Source organism: Equus przewalskii, chromosome 5 (assembly GCF_037783145.1).
Source record: "Equus przewalskii isolate Varuska chromosome 5, EquPr2, whole genome shotgun sequence".
Taxonomy (NCBI): Eukaryota; Metazoa; Chordata; class Mammalia; order Perissodactyla; family Equidae; genus Equus; species Equus przewalskii.
In genome coordinates, this window is record NC_091835.1 from 46,297,842 (window position 1) to 46,316,026 (window position 18,185).

Consider the following 18,185-nt stretch of genomic DNA (forward strand, 5'->3'; position numbering starts at 1 on the left):
TAGGGAAAGACAATTCAGATAGCTGGGTAACAATTACCATACTTCTTAACCTAGACTAGATTCAGCCTTAAAATTTTATGGTGCCTTGAAATTTTATATCTTTTAACCAGAGCCAAATTATTGCTAATGCACCAATGAAGGAAAAGAGGAGCGAGGTTTTTTCATAGGATGTTTGTTATCCAGAGAGGCTAACAATTTGGAATTCTTTAAATTCTCCAGCTATGTGGACCCTCTTATCACATATCCATATAAATTAAGCTACAAAGGAAAAGGAATGATGGACCATAATTTAATGGTATGGATATCTAATGATGAAACAAAAGTTAATTTTAAAAATCGATGTTAAGTACCTACTACCCGCTAAGATATTTATTTTTCTTTTGTATCTCTACGTGCAATTATTACGCTTTTGAATATATCTACTTGCTTATTATCTGTCTCCTATTACTAGTGTATATGCTTCCAGAGGGAATGGATTTTGTCTTATTAACTGCTATATTTGTGATACCTGGAATTTGTTTGTAATGTTATTACATACATAGTACCCTATTTGTACTATTTTACTATTTGCTTAATGAACAAATACATATGATAGACACGCTCATCTATATTATCTTATATAAGCATTTTAACAACCATGTGAACTAGTTATTTAAGAAGTAACAATGTTGATGCTTACACTCATAGCTAATGAGTGGGGAAAACGTAACTATGACTTCTAATTGCACTTATCACAATATAGAATATTTCTATTTGTAATATAGAGAGTATTTTTATTTACACTGTTAGCGTAGAGCTCTGAACAATTCTCCTAACATAATTAAAATTACTATGAGTCAAGCATTTTATTGGGAGCTTTGCATACATTGGTTCATATATGTGTGGGCAGGTAAGGTTATTATTAGCTTAAACCATAAGAGATTTTCAGTACTCCACTATTTTTAACCTGCATATCTAGCAATGTCATGTGTTTCAGTCTAATATTAACTCTATTTTACAGGAGTAACTGAAGTTTAGAGAAAGTAAATAAACTGCACAAAGCCCAATACCAGTATGCAATAAACTTAAGATGTGAACCCATATTTAATTACAAATGCCATTTTCTTTCTCTTCCTTCTCAAATATGGGGACATTTCACACGGTGGGATCACTTTGCTATTAGGAGTAGTCTGCTCCAACATGGGAGGGAGCAGAGCGCTCCCTCCCAGAGCCCCTTCCCTACCACCACCTTAGAATAAATGTCCCCACTGAGAGCAGCCATTGACCAATACAATTGTATAGTCTACAGACGACAAGAAAAAGGGTTATTTTCTTTGAAGGAAAAAAAATCGACCTCTTATAAATGTCATCATTTGACATATGACAATAAAAGTATTTATGGAAACGTTTATTATCTAGAGAGTAATATTTAATTTCTGGTTGTATTTTAGATCTTATGAAACCTCCAAATACCTTTTGATTTTCTATTTAAGCAGTAAATGAAAAAGATTTAAAGATACAAAGTATTCAAAGGTACAAAAAAGAGCCTACTACAAATAAATAGCACGGTGACCCAGGTGTTATTTGTATAAGCAATTATCTCAATTGCCTTTCAATGAAATGCATTCCTTTTCAATTAGAGTTCTGAGTGTGATCACATAAATTATTTAATAAACTGATTTTCAAGGTTATAGACATCACACAGCTTTCTGAAAACATGTATTTTCCTTTTCCTACAATAACATGTATTTTCTATTGACATATAAAAACATAAAAACAATTTTGACCTCTGATGTCTTTTTTTCTCCCCTTGAATTCTCATTTAGTGAGCAAAAGACTATGTTGAAGAAAATTAAATTTGGATGTGATTTTATGTTTAGCTGATTTCTATGCTACTACTCAAACCTCTATTCGCCTTTTATTAAAGCAATTAGAAAAAAACCATCTCATGCAGAAGTCACATTTCACACTAGCACCTCATTAGCTTTCCAGGGTGTCTTATCAAGAAGTAATAACGAGGACAGAAATGGTGTTTGTTTTTAAATAGGGTATAATGTGACTGGGGATAAATTCTATAATCCTCAAAAGGGATAGAAAGAAGCATTTATTTTTTCCCTCAAGGAGATGGGAAAGTTAAAGTCATGCTGAACACTAAGATCTGAAATAGGTAAGCAGCACTAACAAAGACGCAGGGCCCTTCTGGATCACAGCCAGCTGGAGCTAATTGTATTAGTTATGGTAATAGTGCCCTCCAGAGGAATTTTGTAGGAATTTGAAAGGCACAGGGAAATTAAAGGCTGTGAAAATGATGAATTGAAATACACACTTATAAAGTAAATTAACATACTATTCTTACCTAGATAATTAATATATCCTTTAGTTTAAATTTAGTACTGAAAGCTACACTATAGCCATCACTACAAATATTAACAAGCACATACTTTTTCATATGTTAGGCCATCTATGAATCTTTATTTATATACTGTATTCTTAATAGATTCTAAAATATGTCATATGTTATTTTAAAGTAAATTTCGCTCAAGGAAACAATTAAGGACTGAGGTTAAGGAATTCAAATTTGTGACTCCAATATTACTTTTCCTTCACGGTATTTCTTTCAGGACGTCTTTAGAACTTAGTGTAATTAGAGCTATATTCTTATATTAATATCACTGAAATGAGGCAAAATTATAAACAATCGTCATCAATTATTGGAACTAAACTGAAATGGGAGAGCCCAAAGCACCAGACTATAGACAGTAAGCCCCAATTAACACCACAAAATGTTAACAAGTTAAAAAGAGGTAATAAGTACATGAAATGAAAAATAAGAGGCCTCCTTATGTTTGTCGTTGAAATATTTATACCTTCTTAATTTTAGAGACTGCATAATGATTATTTCACATAATGATTTATTGTCATTATCATCAAAATTGCTTTTGCTATTTTATCATGTTAGTCACCGAGGCAAATTCTGGGAAAAGGGAATTCATATTTAATGACTTCACTGCTTTTTACTTCACTTCCCATTGTCAGCCACCACCACAATGATTTTCTGTATCTGGAATCTTGGAGGAAGAAACAAATCATCAGAAAGCAAATTCCTCTCAGTAATTTACTAAAATAGCTGTAAAGAGTTGAAATTTTTCTCTTAAAATTTAATACCAGAAACCAGAAAAGGAAGGAAAAGAGTGGAAAACAAAAATAAAAACAAAGAACAAGGGCAACAAATAGAAAATAGTAACAAATATGGTAGGCATTAATCCATCCAAAACAATAATTGTGTTGAAATGTCAATGGTCTAAACACACCAATTAAAAGACACAGATTGTCAGGGTGCATGAAGAAACAAGACCCAACTATATGTTGTCTACAAAACACCGACTTGAAATATAAAGGTACATATAGATTAAAAGTAAACGGAATTGTAATGCCACTACATTATACGTGCACACACACACACACACACACACACACACACGTATGTATATATGTCCATTGGCCTATTTGCCAAATCCTGCTGAAATCATTTAAGTTACTATAATTTGTAATAATTTTAGAGACCTGGAGAGTTAAGTTTTTCTTACATTGCTCTTAGTTTCAAAATTATCTTAGTCTTATTCTTTTTCCCTTCCAAATGAATCATAGAAAATTGTAGAAGAGCTTATCAAGTTTCATGAAAGAGCATGTTGAGATTTTAAAGAATTGCATTTACTTAATATTCCTTTTGGTGACAGTATTTGGGTAGTATGTTCCCTCACACTTTCTTGAAAATGCCCTAATTTCTTCCCTAATTCTTGAAAGCTAATTTGATATAAAATTTTAAACTTTCTATTATTTCCCCTTAGGAACTTGAAAATACTATTACATTAATTATGTGGCTTATTTTGTTGTTTTCCAGAAGTCTTGTGTCAGTTGAATTCTTATTTATTTAAGTTATTTTTCTCCCATTTTGATATTCTATATATCTGGATGTATGTGTTTTTATTTATATCGCTTGACACTTGATTTGCTTCTTCAAAGCAAGTTTTCTTACTTTTCATCAATTCTGGAAAAGATTTGGTGTTATCTTTTCAAAAGTTTTCTGTCTGAAAAGTTCTCTATTCTTTCTTAAGGATTCTAAAGGAGTCCTATAAACTCCTGTGGGATATATTATAATTTCATGTCTTACCTGTCAAATTTTTCATTTTTTTATACATCTTTGCTGCCATTCTAGGCAATTCCCTTACAACTACCTTGTAGATTACTAATAATTGCTTTAGCTGAATTTAATCTGCTATTTAACCCACTTAATGAGTGTTTTGATTTTTTCATTCTTTAAATTTAAAATATACATATTTTTATTCTTTTTTAAATCTGGTCTTTCCAGATATACGCATTTTCTAAAATTTTCTACTTTTATTATTTTTTTCACTCTATCCTTATAGTATTTTGTCCTATCTTTATAGTTTTTACACTTTCCATTATTGCTTTAATCATTTTAAACATATTAGATTTGTTTTGTTATTTTGATTTACTCCTATTATCTCAAAATTCTGGCTTCTTTTTCTTTAGAACTGATGACCCATTCATGACACTTTGTTCATTTATTTATGCCATGATTTATTTTTAATTGCAACCTCCTCTTCGGTGAGGGTGGTATTTTTTCCCTATCGAATTTCATCCAGCCTACATTATAAGAGAGTGGCTCTAGAGGGGTGCTACAGGTTTCCAAGAGCATCTCTAGAGCAGGATAACTTTTTGCTAATCTCTTGGGCTGGGGGACTTCTGCAGCACACAGTATGTCGCGCTCATTCTCTGTATCACCTGGGGTACAGACCTCAGGTCTTCACTTCTCACAAGGAGTTATTTTTCCTTACCTAACAAGGAAAAGTTTTGATTTTCTTTTCTCCCAAAATTGGTGGTCGGACTATGTCCAGTATCCTTTTTATCTATTGGGCAGCCCTTCATAGTTTCAAGATTTATTGCAAAAGTCTGTTTAAACTCACAACCCCAAAGTAATCACAGAGTCAGTGTGTGCTTTCAGACCTAGTTTTTGTCCCCTCTCTCTGTATGCCACTGGGAATTTCTTGTCTTTCATAAGATCTCAGATGAGAAATCCATGTTATTCAGCACTTTCAATTGTTTTGGGGATAAGGGATAGATTTTTGCATTAGCTTAAATGACAAGTTTATGGAAATTTTTTTTTTTTTTAAAGATTGGCCCTGCTCTAACACCTGTTGCCAATTTTTTTTCTTCTTCTTCTTCTCCCCAAAGCTCCCCGATAAATAGTTATATATTCTAGTTGTAGGTCCTTCTGGTTGTGCCATGTGGGATGCCACCTCAGCATGGCTTGATGAACGGTGCTAGATCCACGCCCAGGATCCAATCCAGTGAAACCCTGGGCCGCAGAAGTAGAGCATGCAAACTTAACCACTCAGCCACAAAGTTGGCCCTTGGAAATAGTTTTGTTGCTGTAATTTACTACAGTGGTGCAAATGAATTTTAATGGACAGTGAGGAAGCTGCTCAAACACAGCCGAGTTATCCTGCTGCAGAATAGAGAGAGCCCGGTACCAGAAGGATTACTAAAGTAGAAGTACACAGAACATCACCAATATTTACAGAAATATTGCAGAGTTTTGTATATTCACATGGTATATATTGGGAGTTCAAGCTAATTTTACTTATCAACACCAATTATAGCTCTATAAAGTGATAAGAAGTTCTCCAAATGATGCTACTGAATCAATGTGTGTTTTATAATAATCCACAAAAGGAAAAATGATAATTATTACCTGGATCTATAAAGAGAAGGGAACAGGTGCATTATTAACAAAGACAGAAGTTTTAGGAATTTCTTTTAATAATTATCCTTACTTAGCAACAGAATTCAGTTAATTTGAGGATGCTATTACATTTTTTAATGCGAGATTTTAATGTATTTTAAGAATAGATTTCTCTAATTGAGTTTTTAATTAAATAAAAAATGGAAAAATAACATTCTGCCCTAATGTAATCCCATTTCTAACCATTATTATTGAAATAATTTAAAGTTACCATGTATATATAACAAACTCACACTACCCGACTTTCACGTAATTTTTTGGAATTATCAGTAGTATCTACTATTATGTTTTAACAAAAAAAAGGCAAGCTCCACTAATTAAGTAGATGAAATTTTTATCACATTTAATCCTTTTGTGGGCTCTAGGATAAACCATTTATTTTGTTAGTTCTGATGAGGCCCAGCTTACATCTATATATTATGATATATGTATATCATACACACACACACATATATATATATACACTCAAGTACTCATATGCGTTTTCTAATAACATCACAATGTGTTAGTATTCTAAAGTATGTGAATAACCATTAACCTTTTAATTTGTATAGATTTTATAGATGAAGAAACTAAGATTAGGATGTTAAGAGTTTAATAAATTGCTCAAATTACGAAATAATTTTTGCAAAGCTGAGCTATCCATTTGGTCTCCTAACTCAGGATGGAAGCTCTTTTCACTAGATCAGTGGTTCTCAAAGTGCCATACACAAACTAGGGGGCCCCAAACACTCTTTGAGGAGGTCCACGAGGTCAAAATAATTTCACAAAAATGCAAAACATTATTTTCTTTTTTCACTTTGCTGACATTTGTATTCATGGCAGAAAAGCAAGTGTGAGTAAAACTGCTATAACAAATCAAGAAAGTGGCACTAAATTGTTCTAGTAGTTATTACGTTCTTCACTGGCACATAGAGACAGTAAAAAAAATCAGATTCATTAAGAACGAGAGCAGTAAAAGTTATTTTTTTATAAAATCTGATGAAAGTGTATAATCACTATTTTCATAAAATCTCAAGCTTTAAACACGTTATTTTAGGGGCCAGCCCCGTGGCGGAGTTGTTAAGTCCGTGCGCTCTGCTGCGGTGGACTAGGGTTTTGCTAGTTCCAATCCCGGACGTGGACATGGCACTGCTCATCAAGCCATGATGAGACAGCATCCCACATGCCACAACTAGAGGGACCCACAACTAAAAATATACAACTATGTACCGGGGGGGCTTTGCAGAGAAAAAGGAAAAATACAATCTTTAAAAAAACTGTTATTTTAATACTCTGTATAATTAAATGAGAATTACACATAAAGTATGTTTTTATATATCAAAATATAATGATTATCTCAAGGAAAAGCAAATATGCAATTGTCTAAATTGAAAGCTGAACTATCCCTCTTTCTAAAGAATGTCACTTTTACTTGTAAGAATGATTGACAGAGAAACTATGGCTATTCAAACTTAGGTATTGAGTATTTGGTATTCTCAAAAATGAACGAAGTATACTTGTCATTTCAAAGGAGACAACTAATTGTTGCCAGTAATAAACTTCAATCTTTGAAGTAAAAATTAAAATTTTGAAAACATTGTGTACCCACCAATCTGAGCTTTCTATGTTACCAATTCTTAAACTTATTTCAGTGGGGATATTAACAAATAGAATTTGTTTTGGATATTACATAACGAAATGTGTTAACATTTGGAACAGATGCTTAACTCAGTAAATCAGATAAACAATGCTTGATGTTAAAAAGTCATGCATGAGTAAAAGATCCATTACAAGATAAAACCGTGAACTTTAATGTAACAGTATGTGAAAGGTTCATTAACAGGGTCTCGATTCCATACTGCACTAACATTTAGGAAACTGCACTGAATGTGTTTTGGTGTAGTACCAAAGAACCATATCCACATTGATTTGAAAAGAATAGTAAAATATTTCTCGTTTTCCAACTACATATTTGAAGGAGGCCTGATTCAAAACAGTATATCATAAAAGATTGAGTGCAGAAGAGTTTATCAAAATCTATCTGTTTTCTATTAAACTAGACACTAATAGGTTTTGAAAAAATATGAAAAAATGCCACTTTTCTCATTTTTTTTGTTTTTGGATAATATATTTATTTTTTGATAAAATATGGTATTAATTTTTTTTACATAGTAATTTAATACTGTTGTTTTAAAACAAATTAATATGTTTGCAACTGATACCATAAAAATATAAAGGATCATAAGAGACTACTACAATCAATTATACTCCCACAAATACTAATAAATAGAATAATTTGTTACCAATTGTTACTATTTAAGGAGATTAAATCAGTAATCAAAAACCTCCCAACAAAAGAAAAGCCCAGCACCAGATGCTTCACTGGTAAATTCTACCAAACATTTCAAGAAGAATTAATATGAATCCTTCTCAAACTATCCCCCAAAAATAGAAGAGGGAATATTTCCAAACTCATTTTACGAGGCCAGCTTTATCCTGATACTAAAGCCAGACAAGAACACCACAAGAAAAGCAAATTACAGACCAATATCCATGATGAACATAGATGCAAAAATCCTTAGGAAAATATTGGAAAAATAAAATATATTAAAAGGATCATATACCATGATCAAGTAGGAGTCTGTCCAAAGATGCAAGGATGATTCAACATCCACAAATCAACCAACGTGATAAATCACATTAACAAGATGAAGGATAAAAATCATATGATTATCCCAATAGATGCAGAAAAAGCATTTGAAAAAATTAAAAATCCACTCACGATAAAAAACTCTCAACAAACTGGGTTCAGAGGGAACATACCTCAACATAATAAAGGCCATATACAACAAGCCCACAGTTGACATCACATTCAAAAGTGAAAGGTTTAAATCTTCCCTCTAAGATCAGGAACAAGACAAGGATGCCCACTTTCATCACTTTTATTCAACACAGTCCTAGAAGTCTTAGCCAGAGAAATTAGGTGAGAAAAATAAATAAAAGGCATCCAAATTGGAAAGGAAGAAGTAAAATTGTTTCTATTTGCAGAAGGCATGATATTATATTCAGAAAACCCAAAGACTCCACCAAAATACCGTTAGAACTAAGTAACAAATTTGGTAAATTTGCAGGATGCAAAGCCAATACACACACAAAAAGTTGCATTTCTATACGCTAATGACAAGCTATCAGAAAGAGAAATTAAGAAAAAAATCCTGTTTATAATAACGTCAAAAAGAATAAAATACTTGGGAAAAATTTAACCAAGAGTTGAATGATCTATACACCGAAAACTATAAAATGAATTAACTTTGTTAATAATTCCATACTACCCAAAATGATCTACAGATTCAATGCAGATCAAAATATCCTATCACAATTCCAATGGCATTTTTCACAGAAATAAAAAAATCAATCCTAAAATTTGTATGGAAACAAAAAAGACTCTGAATAGCCTTAAGCAATCTTAGGAAAGAAGAACAAAGCTAGAGGCATCACATTTTCTGATTTCAAACTATATTACAAATTCATAGTAACAAAAACAGTATGGTACTGGCATGAAAACAGACACATAGATCAATGGAACAGAATGGAGAGCCCAGAAATAAACCCATGCACATATGGTCAATTAATTTACAACAAAGGAGACAAGAATATACAGTGGAGAAAAGACAGTCTTTTCAATAAATGGAGTTGGGAAAACTGGATAGCCCCACACAAAAGTCTAAACTAGACCTCTATCTTACACCATACACAAAAATCAACTCAAAATGGATAAAAGACTTGAACATAAGACCTGAAACCATAAAATTCCTAGGAGGAAAAGTAAGGAAAAAACTTCCTAACATCAGTCTTGCCAATGATTGTTTGCATTTAACACCCAGCCAAAGGCAACTAAAGCAAAAATAAACAAGTAGGACTATGTCAAATTAAAAAGCTTCTTCCTAGCAAAGGAAACCATTGACAAAATGAAAAGGCAATGTACACAATGGGAAAAAATATTTGCAAATTATATACCTGATAAGGGGTTAATATCTAAAACATGTAAACAACTCATACAATATAATAGCAAAATAACAACCCAATTAAAAAATGGGCAGAGGATCTGAATAAAGATTTTTCTAAACAGAGACAAAGAACCAAAAGGTACATGAAAGGTTCTCAACATCACTAATCATCCTAAGGTAATGCAAATCAAAACCAGAATGAGATGTCACCTCACATCTGTTAGAATGGCTCTTATAAAAAAGCCAAGAAATAGCAAGTGTTTGTGAGGATGTGGAGAAAAGAGGGCCCTTGTGCACTGTTGGTGGGAATGTACCTTGATGCAGCCACTATGGAAAACAGTGTGGAGTTTCCTCAGAAAACTAAAAACAGAACTACCATATCATCCACTTCTGGGTGAATCCAAAGAAAATGAAAACAGGACCTCAAAGAGAAATCTGCACTCCCATTTCATAGCCAAGAAATGGAAACAATCTAAGAGTCCATCAATGAATGAAAGGATAAAGAAGACGTGGTGTACACAATGAAATATTATTCAGCCATGAGAAAAAAATGGCATCCTGCCTTTTTCAACAACATGAATGGAACTTGAGGGCATTATGCTAAATGAAATAAGTCAGAAAGAGAAAGACAAAAGCAATATGATCTCACTTATATGTAGAATCTGAAAAAGCTGATCTCATAGAAAGAGTAGAGTGGTAGCTCCTGGGGCTGAGATGTGGGGGAAAGAAAGAGATGTTGGTCAAAGAGCATAAACTTCCAGTTATAATATTAATAAGTTCTAGGGATCCAAAGTACAGCATAGTGATTATGGTTAATAATTCTGTATTATATACTTGAAAGTTGCTAAGAGAGTAGATCTTAAATATTCTCATTATAAAAAATAAGTAGTAACTAGATGACATGATGCAGGTGTTAACTAATGCTATGGTGGTGATCATTTGGCAATATACGTGTACTTAATCAACATGTTGTACACCTTAAACTTGCGCAATGCTGCATGTCAATTATATCTAAATAAGCCGGAAAAAATAAATATAGAGAAAAAATTTATTTATACACATATTTTAAATGTTTCTCTATTTTAGTTTCCAATATGGTAAATCCCAATAGAGATAACCGATGTGAACAAAAGCTGTTCAGTGGTTTTTATCTGTAAGAGGATAAAAGATTCTTGAGACCAAAAAGTTTTGAGAATTACTCCATTATCCTTCACTCCATTCTCTAAGAGACAAATCAATCTAGTGATCTCCTTATAGAGAAGTATATTACAAAGCTACAAGATATGCCTTTAATTCCAACTCCACTAAACTATCAATGGAACTTTCAGTTTTTATATGAGTGACAGGAAAAGAGAGTAAGAATCTCAAATAATAATAAAGTTCTAAGAGAAGTTTATGAACGTCCTTTTATAGCCTTGATGCCCTTGTCCATGCCATGGGAGTTAGTGAAAGAGCGAGGATTAAACAACTAGATTATTAATGGTCGCCATTTAGTTGTATAAATTAAATGTGTCAATAGTAAGAGTTAACAGAAGAGATTGGAGAAAATGATTTTGATAGTTGTCATGCCAGTCACTCAAGGTGCTCAAATAAAGCATGGGAACATGTGATTTTGTTTGTAGTAACTGATAAGATAAAACCAAGGGGGAACAAAACTCCTTTCACAGTGTTGCAGTGAATCATTACACATGAAATGAGCTTCTGAGCTCACCCTGTTTGCATTTCTCACGGTGAGAGAAATGAAGAAGAAAATATAGGGTAAGTAATACAAATGTACAGTATGTTGCAAAATACTCTCTGTCTTTGTATAATTATAGAAATGCCTGAATAATTGTAAGAATTATTAATTCACAAGCAGAGTTAGAATCCCCATAAGCAAAGTTTTCTTCAATGTACGTTTTTTTAAATTTCTGGGATAGTTTTTATGGATAATAATTACTGAGAGAATAGAGTAAAGCAAGAATACTTTATATAATCATTTAACTGTTGAGGATCTTGGTCTGAAACTGTTCTTTTAGATACGGGACTGTAAAACTTAGAAAGGTTAAATGATAGGGTCAAGGTCAGGGTTTGACTTCCATCTAGTCCAAAAAAGAATTTGAATTTAAAGAAAGAAAGAGGTAAAATAGAAAGTAAAAACCCAGATAACTGTAGACATTTTAGTCACAAGTAGCGTGTTCAGTTGAAAAATAATTAGTAAGAATGAGTGCTGAGCCCTCAAGAAACCAGCGGAAGATAATGAAGTCCCTCCTACAGAGCCAACACTTCAGATTTTTTCATCTTCTAGTTTATGAAACTTTCATTTTAAACGCGTATAGCCATTTCCTATGGTTCTTGCATTTTCACATAGAATTTCAAATTCAGAAACTCTAACATAACACTGGCCCTTATGCTGAATCTGTCATTTTGATAATATTTAAAGTACGCTCATAAACTCATTAATGTGTTGAACATTCTGAGTATGTTAGTGCTAGATCTTACTATAAATAAAAGAAATATCAAGAAAATTATAAGTGAATCCCTGCCTTCAAGAGCTTATGTTCAGTAGGAGAGAACAAAGTGGCAACTATAGTTCAAGGTCCAGTGTGATAATCACTGTGAGACACAGAGGCTCTATTACAAGCGTTCAGGCTAAAAATAGTGATAGAAGAATATTAGCTGTCAAAGTGATCTTGGTAAATTAAACATATAGAATCAAGCAAAATAACTTTATTTGCTAAAGAAAATATTTGCAAGAAAAATATTTTTTCCCAAATTCCATAGTATATAACAAAATAGAAAACTGCCAATCAATAGAAATAAGAAGATAATCAGAAGTTAGTAACAGAACCCAAAAAGAAAACAAAAGAAGCCTAAGATAATTCCAGTTTAATCAGCTCTGGTCAAACGCGTATTAGAAAGAGACATTACAGATTCTAATATATTAGGTAGTATAACAAACTGGAATTCTGGAGGTTCTTGGTGGATTGCTAAAAGGGTATCATAAAATAGAAGATTTGGTAGGCATGAACTTTACATTACTTTAGCGGAATTCTGAGCTTACGTTATACCTGATTTCTGGATCACTGAGAACTACCTTAATCTAGGAGACTCGTGTATCAGATCATCTTCTCTGATATCTTACATTATCTTTCTACAAGTGATTTTAAAGTCGTCTGGTTAACACTTCAAATCAGGAAAGTCCTGGGATTCCCAGTCATTATTTGATGAGGTACGTCTTTAACACTGCTATAATGCTATCAGTTGCTTGCAGCTGTGGAGAATAACTAAGGAAAAGACAGTCCTGTCCTAGGACATTTACCTCTGTAACAATAAACATTAATTTAAAACACAATTCAGAAACAATGTATGACAATATGGAATTAAATACAAAATATGTAGCACAGATAATACATAATATTGATGGTGTCTGGGCAGGAAGAAAGCACAGTATCTTTTTATTTTAATTTAACAAGGTAGATTATTATAAAATATTCCTTTGGAAGTCAAAGATCTGGATAGGATTTCCAGATTTATAGTTTTTCCGTGTGTCCTCAGGCAAATCCTATACTCCTTCTGGCTCTCAGTTCTTCAACTATAAAGGGGATGTACTTCATTTGCTCAGCCTTATTAACAGAATGTTTGTGAGGATCAAATGATAAAAGGTGAACTGAACAGTATTATAAGAGATTAAATGAGCATCTGCATTTTAAAATATTTGATTGGAAAGGTACTGTGATCCAAAAATTTAGGAAAACGCTTACAGAAAAAGTAAAAAGCATATCTATAATATATAGTTCAGTGGCAGTACTTCTTACTCAACAAACACAGTGCTTTATTCTTTAAGTTTTATTACCTCTTACTTCCAATGAATTCCCATCTTAACTCAAAGTTAACATCTGCATTTTACATTTTTTTGAAGTCAGTGTAATATAATTAAACACTGAAAAGAAAACTACTTCTGGTGAAAGATTTACTTACATTTCAATATTATATCATAAAATTGTTAGGCTTCGTCTGAATACTTTTCCAGCATTCTGCTACATGACTGATATATAAAACAGAGTCCAATTTAGCAATTTACCATTAACAATATGACTGTCACGCAGATTGAAATTCTCTAATGGTCAAAACTAGGACATTCTCTCCCCACAGGCTGACTTTTATAGAAACTCAAATTGTAATCAAAATTGTTTGCTTGGCAGACTCTGAAGCAGAAAAAGAGGAATATTATAATTTGAATATTTAATGGCAATCTACTAAGATGGTGAGAATCATTTATTTTTATGTTAGAGATCATCTATCCCAGAATTTCCCAAGTCATATCACAATGAGCTGATGAAGAAAAATGACATTCTGTATAAAACATAATGTGTACTCAATAAATTCTAGAAATTTGCTTCCTCGCTGAAGGACTTCTCACAGCTTTTAACGTGCCAATGTTCATTCTTGATGTCTTGGAGGGAAATCTCATAAGCCCTGTTTCACAAATAGAATTTTTTTTGGCAGAGAAGGAAGGCTGAACATCTGATATCTCCCAGAACTAGAGATCCAGGAAACCCAGATGCAGACTATGGAATTATAATACTCAAAAGTCTCCAGTTTCTTCTCCCAAGATGTGTGCACATCTCTTTTGTGGCATGCTCAACCCCTATTTGAGAGAGGGAGCCAAGAGAATCAGAATCAAGGAGATCCAAATTAGTGAGAATTGGTGGGAAGCAGAAATTAACTTCCTAGGTTGTAAACTATGGAAGTGGTACCTGAGAGCTACCAAGCGCACCTAAGAATGGAGCAGACACAGAGGAAAGGATGAGTGAGACAGGAAGAAAGAAAGATCAAGTCCTGATGATAGTATTGAATTCTTAGATCAGGCAGTGTCTGAAATCAACTGTACCCCTTAAGTTTTGAAGTATATAAACATGTAAATTCTCTCTCTCTTTCCTCCCTCTGCTCCTAAACCAACTTGCAATTAAAATAAGCTGTACTGATCACCATGGGCAATATTTGGATAGGTTCCCTCAACTCTGATTCCATGGCTGCTTTTTCTGTTTCTATTTCTGACCGATCATCCTTAAGATCAACATCTTCGTTACATATTAAGGTCATATACTACATATAAATACAATACTGTGGGGCATGTCTTGCTCTTGTCATGTCTCTTTGAGGTGATTTATTTTATCTCGGCTCTGACCCATTATGTATTGGTTTTAAATTTATTTCTCAAGGGAATTTTGTTTTATTTGCAAGTTCCCCTTAATTGTTTTCTTCTGGACTACTTACAGACAATAATCAATTCAATGAAATGGTTCCAACCACTTCCTTTTATGTAAATCTCTCTGATCTGATGAGGTGCTTTTGTTATTAGGACTCCAGCACCGATTCTCTGTAACCTAAGCACACAAAACAGTCTCTGGCACCTAATAGGCTTGAAGCTTGTTGGATTTCTTCCTAGATAACGTAATCAATCTGCTATTTTCTCTTGTTATGGTTTTGCTTTCTTTGAACTACACATGGGCTCAACAATTTGGTCTGCCTCTCTCTCTCCCACTCCCCCCCAGGAAAAGATCTTCCTAAAGGGACTGATTTTTTAAAAAACTAAACATGACAAAATTGTTAATGACAGGTGGAGTATTATGTTTTTTGAGCTTTTGCTGGCATTTCCTGTTAAATAAGAAGAATTCCTTTCAAAGAATGAATATAATGGTGGAGTTTAACTAAGATAGTTTGAGACTCTCAGCCCTATTTGCCAAATAAAATTATATCAATAAAGCAACTATCTTCCCACTTTTCCCTTAAAATTAATATTACTCTCGCTCATCTTTGTCTCCCACTTGCACTGCAAGCATTTTCCTTTTCATCCTTGTTTTAGTTCTAGTAAGCTTCCTCTCATAAAGGAGCTCTGTTCTAGTAATAATAACTGTTTGGAAAAAAGTATTGAATATAATATTTCCTGGATTAGTGAGAGATGGAACCAAGATCAGGTAGTGATATCTGCCATGGGCAGGAATAGTTGCCCATGTACAATAAATTTTCTCCTTCCAAATTTAGCCAAATGTTTGCATGATACCATTAAGATTATCTGGCTAGACTATATATCTATAGTCTTCAAGTGACCAGGATTAGAAGATAAAACAGGAATTAGAAATTGTAAAATCTTCAGCTGATTTTTGCTAAAAAATTGAAACCTCAGAAACACCAATAGTTCTTTTAAAAACCTTTTAATACTATCAGAGTGAAAATATTGTTTTCTTGGCTATGGCATGCCCTGGACTTAAATCTGAATTCTAGTTAATTACAAGTTTGACTAACTTGATGAAGTTAGAATCAGTCATAAAAAAAGACTGATTGTCTTATGTCTTATGGCAAACAAAATGTATATTCATTAATTAGCTTTAGAATGTATTATTAACTGGAACTGCTAAGGCTTCACTTGTCTTTAATCGTGTTAACAACAGTGTTAAATATTTCTATATACTTTTGCTAGATGTAAAAATGCCACATATCAGGGAAGCATACAACTTTTTAATTTAGTTTTAACAAGCGGGAAAAAGTAAAATTGACAGAATTTTATTCCTAATATAGCAGTCAAGAAATCTTTCACTTATTCCGCATTTGCACAAATCAGTGTCTTCTTTAACTCTAATCCCCAAGGGAATGGGGATAGGAATGTGATATTTGCTTGAAAGGAATATATATTTCTCACGAGGTATGATTTTTCTCAGTATCAAGTCACAATTCTATCACAATCCCAACGAGCTGCTTCTTGACGTTTAGAGAAGCATTTCATTTCCAGAAGGTGGCGCTCTAGAATAGTTGGAAATCCAGGTTGCTTCCATCTGAAACAAAGCAGAGGTGCTTTCATTAACGTTCAAGTTAACTGAAATTCTGGAAACACAGAGTGAGTATTCAAACCAAATAAATGTCCTGCTGCCCTTTCTTTGATAGCATTTAAAACTAAATATTTTTCTATGTCCATACCCTAACATTACCTGGGAAAACTAGCAACACAACAGTTTAGATTTGCAGCCTTAAAACAAAATAGACAGAAATATAACAAGACATTTTAGAAAAGTAGGCCAGTTTTATACAAGAGTATACCGACTTCTTTTATGACTTTCAATAAAGGTCATTTATAAATATATTTGAATAATATTTGATGCTACGCAACTGTACTGTATGCAAAATATAAGCAAAATCAGATAATTAATTATGGAAGTTTTGTTAAAAATATATCAGAGATTATAAAAACCTTGACCTGCATGTGGAGAAGCTGCAAAAAGAGTAGAAAATTAGAAGAGACATAAAAAGAATTTCTTCAGGGAAGAAAGGAGAATTCCGTTAATTCTTGAATTTTCTAAATAGAGTTCTAAGAAATCTTTGCCTAGTGAAAATGTATGTGGCATTATAGAGATAATAAAGTCTGACTACAGTAAATGGATCCATTTCCTATGGAGAGACAGTTTGGGAACATTTATGATCTTGCCGGAGACTGTGACTATTTCCAGTACATTAATTTTTTTCTATCAGCAATAAGAATTTATTCAATGGACAAAGGAAAACTATATTTAGAAACTCAAAGGTCATTTAAACTGTCAACTAATAGTTTTCTGAAAGAATCAAAAGTTTTACTTATAAGCATTGCTATTCTGAGAGTTATCTGTCATTTGAGTATTGTTGTTTAGCAGTTGTTACATTACACAAACCACAAATGCATCTCTAATATTACTGTAAGTATGTGACAGTTTTACAAGCTGACTAGAAAGCATATTTGAGATGCATCATGTAAAATATATTCAGTGGAGCACTTGTATCATGGTGTCTCATCTTACTTTTGCGGAATTAACTCTAAGGTGCTCCATAGTTTAAAACAGCTGTTGAGATCAAGAGTAAAATCCCCTTCTAACATATTTGAATATTCATGTTGTTATATTAAATCTGTTTTTCTTGAGATATGTAACAAAAATGTTTGGATTATTCAAAATTAATAATCTTTTGGTCTTGGTTAAACTACAACTTCTCTGTAGTTTCAATTTCAATGCATTATAGAAATATACACACCACACCCATTTGTAAGGATTTGAAAGTATATTTGCAAATTAAACCAGTAATTTATCTTAAAGGAAGAAGACTGGGGGTACCAAAATTACATGTGACACTTTGCCTGTATTAATATCACTACTAATAGTCCATCTCCGAACGTAACAAACTTTACTCAATTATACGAAAATATGTAAATTACACTTATTTTTCTTTAAATTTGTTTTAAATTAGACCTGTTCCCAGAAAATTGAATATAAGGAACATTGAGTTAAAAAACTATGAAATACAACTCTTTCAAATATTAACATTTGGAATTAAGTCGACCAAATATTCAGACTCAAATCAGTCTTTCCAGTTCTCAGGCAAATACA

The 18,185-nt window shown here is 32.8% G+C and overlaps 1 protein-coding gene across 11 annotated transcripts in view; it reads left to right on the forward strand.

Moving 5' to 3' along the window:
* Positions 1-18,185, forward strand: part of PIK3C2G (phosphatidylinositol-4-phosphate 3-kinase catalytic subunit type 2 gamma) — a 510,504-nt gene that overhangs the window by 140,303 nt on the left and 352,016 nt on the right. For 2 of the 11 annotated variants that reach the window (XM_070619229.1, XM_070619246.1), the window contains exon 1: positions 11,470-11,553. The exons of the other annotated variants lie outside the window; for them this stretch is intronic. The gene's annotated coding sequence lies outside the window, so the exon portion shown is untranslated. Of the gene's footprint in view, positions 1-11,469; positions 11,554-18,185 lie in introns of those variants that run through there. 11 annotated transcript variants of the gene reach the window in all.